The sequence below is a fragment of the Chrysochloris asiatica genome, unplaced genomic scaffold (genome assembly GCF_000296735.1).
Source record: "Chrysochloris asiatica unplaced genomic scaffold, ChrAsi1.0 scaffold00152, whole genome shotgun sequence".
Classification (NCBI taxonomy): Eukaryota; Metazoa; Chordata; class Mammalia; order Afrosoricida; family Chrysochloridae; genus Chrysochloris; species Chrysochloris asiatica.
The window spans coordinates 2,366,807-2,373,698 of record NW_006408670.1 but is presented as its reverse complement, the minus strand read 5'-3'; positions in this window follow the sequence as shown (position 1 = coordinate 2,373,698).

Genomic DNA, 6,892 nt, shown 5'->3' with positions numbered 1-6,892 from the left:
CCATGGCAATGAAACAATATACGATAGAATGAATGTAAAACTAATGTTCTCCCATGTAAACTATCATGTAATTCACAATAAAACATTTAAAAATTAATTAATTAAATAAATAAACAAACGCTCAATGTTCAATCATTTCCAAAGCCAGTGGTACTGAAGGAAGAAATTCAATGTCCACTGAAGTCATTTTGATAGAACAAGGCTCCGGGAATTGATGGAATGAATACAATGTGAAATCTTTCAACACACTGAGCTAGCACTAGAGGAATTCACTCATCTATGCCATAAATTTGGAAGACAGGTCCCTGGCCAACTGATGAAAGAGGTCCATATTTGTCCCCATTCCAAGGAGAGGAGACACATACAGAATATGGTAAACATTGGACAATATCATTAATATCACATACAAGTTAAAAGTTTGTTAAAGATAATTCAAAACTAGCTGCAACAGTACATTAACAGAAAACTGCCAGATGTTCAAGCCAGATTCAGACAAGAACGTGGAATGAGGGATATCATTGCTGATGTCAGATAAATCTTGGCTGAAAACAGAGCATACCAGAAAGGTATCTATTTACCTGTGCTTTAAGGCTGTCGACTATGTAGATCATGACAAGCTATGGACAACGTTGTGTAGACTGAGTATTCCAAAATATTTAATCATGCTCATGAGGTACCTGTATATAGACCAAGAGGCTGGTGTTCCAACATAAAAGGGGAAAAATGAATGGTTTAAATCAGGAAAGGTGTGTACCAGGGTTGTATTCTTTTACCATACTTATTTAACCTGTACATTGAGCAAATAATGTGAGAATCTGAATTATATGAAGAAAAATGTGGTATCATGATTGAAGGAAGACTCATTAACAACCTGCAATATGTAGATGATACACCCTTGCTTGCTGAAAGCAAAGAGGATTTAAAATATTTAACAATGAAGATCTAAGGATGAAGATCAACCCTTTGGTATGGGTTGCATCTCAATGTAAAGAAAACAAAAATTCTCATCAGTGGACCAACAAAAAACATTATGATAAATGGAGAAAAGATTGAAGTTGTCAAAGACTTAATTTTTCTAGGATCAGCAACCAACACTCATGAAAGCATCATTTGAGAAATCAAACGACATATTGCATTAGGCAAATCTGCTGCACAAGAACTCTTTAAAGTGTTCATGAACAAAGATGTCAGTTTGAGGACTAAAGTGTGCCTGACCCAAGCTATAGTAGTCCCAGTAGCCTCATATGCATACGTAAGTTGGAAAATCGATAAGAAAGACCATAGAAGAATTGATACATTTGAGTTATGGTGTTTGAGAAGAATATTAAAGATATCATGAACACACAGGGAAAAAAGAATCTGTGTTGAAAGAAGTACGACCAAGAAGCTCCTTTGGAGCCGAGATGGCCAGATTTCATCTCTCATATTCTGGACATATTATCCTTAGGCACCAGTCTCTGGAGAAGGATATCATGCTTGGTGATGTAGAGGGACAGCAAAAAAAAACTGTGCCAATTCATATTGTTGGGAGCCCCCAAAAATATGAATTGGCACAGTTGCAGCAGTTATGGGTTCAAATATAGCAGCAATTATGAGGATGGCACAGCACTGGGCAGTGTTTCATTCTGCTATACATTGAGATGCTAGGGTTCAGAACCAACTCAGTGGCACCTAACAAACAATTACGATATCTGGATTGAGTTCTATGTCTTCTTGCCATGTATGTTAATTTTAGATTGTTGTCTGTTGATATTAGTTCTCAGCCCACTTTAATATTTTTTATGAAGCTGTTTTGATTATTAAAAATTCTTAAAAATTTTTTTTATCTGAAAAGATTTTATTTCAATATCATATTTAAGGGATCGTTTTGCTGGATATATGATCCTTGATTGGTAATTTTCTTCTTTCTGAGTTTTGCCTTATTTCTGAGTTTTGCCTTCTCCCTTCCTTCTTGCCAGCATGCTTTGTGCTGAGAAATCAGAGCATAATCTTGTTGGTTCTCCTTTCAATGTAACTTTTAGGTTTTCCTGAGCTGCTTTCAGTATTATTTTTTAGTCTTTAATTTTGGAGAGTTTGATAATGATATGTCTTGGTGATTTCCTTTTTTCATTTATCCATTTGGGGTTCTTTCTTTCTTTTCTTTTTTTTTTTTCATTGTGTTACAAAGTTTTCTTCCAACAACGGTTCAACAATTTTTTCTGTGCTTGTCTTTGTATTTTCATGTTCTGGAATCCCAATCACCTGTAAATTATTCCTCTTCATGGTGTCCCACATAAATCTTAATCTTTCTTTGGATATTTTCTTCTTTTTTCTGTTTCTTCTTATAGTATATTAGTATTGAGAGATTGATCTTCAGGCTCACTGATTTTGGCTTCCATTGATTCGAATCTACCACTTTTCCCTTATAATGTATTATCTACTTTTGAAATCTTAGTATTAATTTTCTGAATTTCTTTTTGCAGGTTTTATATTGTCTCCAATAGTTCACATATTTTCTTGATTTTCTGCTGTTGTGTTTTCCAGAATTTTTCCTTGCTTTCCTTCACCATTCTTTCAATCATTGAAAGTACTTATATATCATTATTTTGAATTCCTTTTCAGGTAGTTCCAATGCATTTTATTCTTAAAAAATTATTTCTAGGTCTGCATTTTGGTCACTTGTTTGATGTTTTCTGTCTTGTTTCTTCGTGTGAATAGAAATTGTTGCCTCCAAGACATTGTGGTGTCATTGCATTCGTATTTAATTGATGGTTGTATGTTGGGGTGTTCTTAGGCACTAACCAACTGCCTCCTGGTAGGTGCAATTGGAGAATGGAAGCATGTGTACAGTTTTCTATTTGCCATTTGTGAGCTCAGTTTAGGATGGGTTTGATTGATGTTGTCTTTTGCTGTTGATCAAGTGTTTAGCAAGTACTATTGGCTCTTGTCCAGTGGGTGGTTGAGGGTATGGTTGTATCAGGGATGTATGTGCATGATTGCTGTCCCTTGTCAGGTGAAGCAAGAAGCAAAAACACATACACAAACAAGAGAAAAACAAACAAGCAAGCAAATAATGAGAAAAATAACAAAAGAGAAAAAATAAAAATTTTAATAAATAGGCAACAGCTAGGAAAATAATACAATAACCAAAAAGAAACAGGTGAGGATAGGTATGGAAGACAAAAATAAGAGAAAAAAAAATTTAAGTGCTAAACATTATTAGAGAGCAGGATGAAGAAAAGAGAACAAGATCAGAGGTAATAAAGAAAGTGCAATAGAAAAGATAAAAAGAAAGTAAAAGAAAAAAGAATGAAGAAGGGTTGGAGGAAAGAGAAACAGAATCAGACATACAAAGGATAAAAATCATACAAAGGATGAAAAAAAACAAAAGGAAAGGGAAAGAGGAAGAAAGATAAGAAAAAATAAACAAAAATAATGAAAGGAAAAGCACACACACACACACAAAAAAAACAGGGCAAGTGCCAGCCCCAGACAGGAGAAAATTCTAGTGGGCCCCTGCCAGAAAAGGAGGGCAAGAAGTGAGTGGGCAAGGGACGAGTTGGTGGTCATCTTCATCCTAGAAAAAGTTTATATAGGTTTGGTCAGCTCTGGACTACTGGGTACTCTCGGGGCTGGATGCCCTGCTTCCCCAGAAGTACTTTGGGCCAGATAAACTCTGATCCTGGCGTTCTGGGATCTACACAAACTACTTCCAGAACAGACAACACTTAGGCCTGCACCAGGACTATCATCTACATTTGTTTCATTTGATCTTTCTTATAGAGGAGAGGCAGGAAACGATGGGCTCACTGGCTTTATAAATCATTTCATCTGTCCCTGCCAAGATGCCAAGACAACCGCAGTTCCAGCCATCACATTGTTGTTGTTGTATGCCATCAAGTCAATTGCAACTCATAATGACTCTGTATAGGGTTTCCAAAGAGCAACTGGTGAGTTTGAACCTTGCGAACCAGAATTCCAGCCATCACATTAAGGGTGAGTTAATTAAATGTTTCACCAAATTATAGCAGGCTAATTATTTTTTCCTTCCTTTTTTTTTTTTAAGTTTTTATTGTGAATTGAGTGATAAGTTTATATGGGAGAACATCAGTTTTACACCATCGTTTCATTGCAATGTTTAAACTCTCCTTTGTGTAGCATCATCATTCAACAGTATTTCCTTCTATTCTCTATGGATTTTTGTTTTGTTTTGTTGTTGTTGTTGTTTTGTGGGGATGTACATAAAACCACTCGGGAATATATAATAATTGAAACAACCAAAGGGGACATTCTGCAAGTCTGCCTCCTGGCCACCAGCACTCAGTCTTTCTTTTTCCACGAGTCTAGAGTCCTAAGCTGCTCTCTCCGTGTCCTCATCTCTACCTCCATCTCTGGTGTCGCTGCTTCTTTGGATAAGGTTCTGCATTCCGCTTGTGCTCTTCTCCAGTGGTGGCCCTAGGGTCCTCTATTTCTGGACTGTAAGATTAAATACTCCCCCATTTTTACAACAAAACTTCTACCTTTACAGTTGTGACATTTACAATTAATCATTATAACAATCACTCACTATTGAATCATAAGAACTTTATCCCTATCTCTTTTCACCAGACCCATCTAGACAAGATGAAAACTATTCGTAGGGAATCTATCTTACCCCCTATACTCTGAAACTAAACTCCCTCTTAAAACCTTGTAAGCCAGTCACTTTGTGCCTTTATTGCCCCTCCTTTTAGGTAGCCAATGTATAGGTTGCCTGTCCCTATTTATCCTGTATACATAGGGGATGGGATTGATGCTTGATGTGAAGACACCTTCCCTCTCTGTTGGTATTTTGAGTTACTACATCCAAAAGCATAGGTCAAGTTCATCAAATTGTAGCAGTTTATGCGTGTTTCCTTTATATATATATAAAAGGTGTTGTTGTTTTGTTTGTTTTTTTTAATCTTCCTCTAGTCAAGTTCTGATCATCAAACCATCAAGGCTAGGTCAAATTAGTACTATCTGCAAGTTTGGGTGTTCTTCTGCAAACTTCCTCACTTCACATCAGCTGGATGTGTCACTCTCAGCTCTATCCTACTGTGGCTATGTCCTTGTCCATGGGCTCAGGAGTCCCCAGGTCTCACTATACTTTGGAGCAACCAGCACTTCCTGTTCTCTCTCTCATCTCCAGGTCAACGGGAGTCTGTGGAACGTAGTTGAACTCGGCACTTTTCTTCATTGCTGCCCTTTCCCTTCTTCCATTCACCAGTAGATCAATGTGGTCGTCAGAAAGCTTACATGCCTGCTCACGTGTTCCCTTTGAGTTTGAGTCTTGGAAGGGGGTTTGTCCTGAAGGGACTTGATTGCTTGCCTTGATGGTTCCCCAGCGAACAACTTGCTTGTTCTTGTAGTAGCCAATCAGACTGCCTTTTTTGTTTTGTATTTTTCCTGCTGATTGTTCTTTCAAGACGTTATCTTCTGATGCTCTAGCTGTTCCAAGTTGAACTTCTTGTCCTTTCTAGTGGGAATGTCCCACCTCAGAAGGTTCTGGATGGGGCTCAGAATTCCAGCTAAGGTCCTATACACTGCAAAGGATTCGCAAGAAGCCTATGTCATTGGGTAAGGTCTAGAACCCCTTCTAGGTATTACAATCAGTTATAGGTAAAGGATTGCAGGCTTTCTGTGATCATGTTTCTTGACATTCCTTTCTATCCCATTCAAATGTCCATTTTATAATAGTAGGCAAGGGGAACCAATATTCATAAGATAGTCAAGCATCTTAACATTATTTCACCTCTTCAGACTATGCCTTGATCCCTGTACCACAGAGCCCTGTTTTTCCAAGTTTGAGCATACATCACTATTAACCTCTATCCCTTTAGCCCATGCAAACCTGCCTCAGTGTTCCCCTATCTACTTGTGCTTACATTCCTGCCCCCCTTTTTGTGTATTACCCTCTGGGAAAAAAATTCAAGTCCCGACTTTCATTATTGAAGGATTACCTGGGCAAATTATTAAATGACGCAGAAAGTATCAAGAGAAGATGGAGGGAATACACAGAGTCACTGTACCAAAAGGAAATGGTTAATGTTCAACCAGTTCAAGAGGTAGCATATGACCAAGAGCCAATGATACTGAAGGAAGAAGTCCAAGTTGCGTTGAAGGACTTGGCAAAGAACAAGGCACCAGGAATTGATGAAACAAAAATTGAAATCTTTCAAGAAAGTGAGGTGGCACAGGAGGCACTCACATTCACCTCTGCCAAGAAATTTGGAAGACAGCTATCTGGCCGACTGATTGGAAGAGATCCATATCTCTCCCCATTCCTAAGAAAGGTGACCCAACGGAATGCAGAAATCATCGGACAATCTTTTTGATATCCCATGCCAGTAAAGTTTTACTAAAAGTAATACAGAAATGGCTACAAGCATACATTGACAGAGAACTTCCAGAAGTTCAAGCCGGATTCAGAAGAGGCCATGGAAAGAGGGATCTTGTTGAAAAGCAGAGAATATCAGAAAGATGTTTACATGTGCTTTATTGACCACACAAAGGCTTTTGGTCGTGTGGATCATGACAACTTATGGACAACATTGCGAACTATGAGAATTCCGGAACACTTAATTTTGCTCATGTGGAATCTGTAAATAGAACAAGAGGCAGTTATTCAAACAGAACATGGGAACACTGAATGGCTTAAAATTAAGAAAGGTGTGTGACAGGGTTGTATTCTTTCACCATACTTATTCAACCTGTATGCTGAACAAATAATCCAAGAAACTGGGTTATATGAAGAAAAATGTGGCATTAGCATTGGAGGAAGACTCATTAACAACCTGCGGTACACAGATGATACAACCTTGCTTGCTGAAAGTGAAGAAAACTTAAAATATTTACTGATGAACATCAAAGAGCCCAGCCTTTGGTATGGATT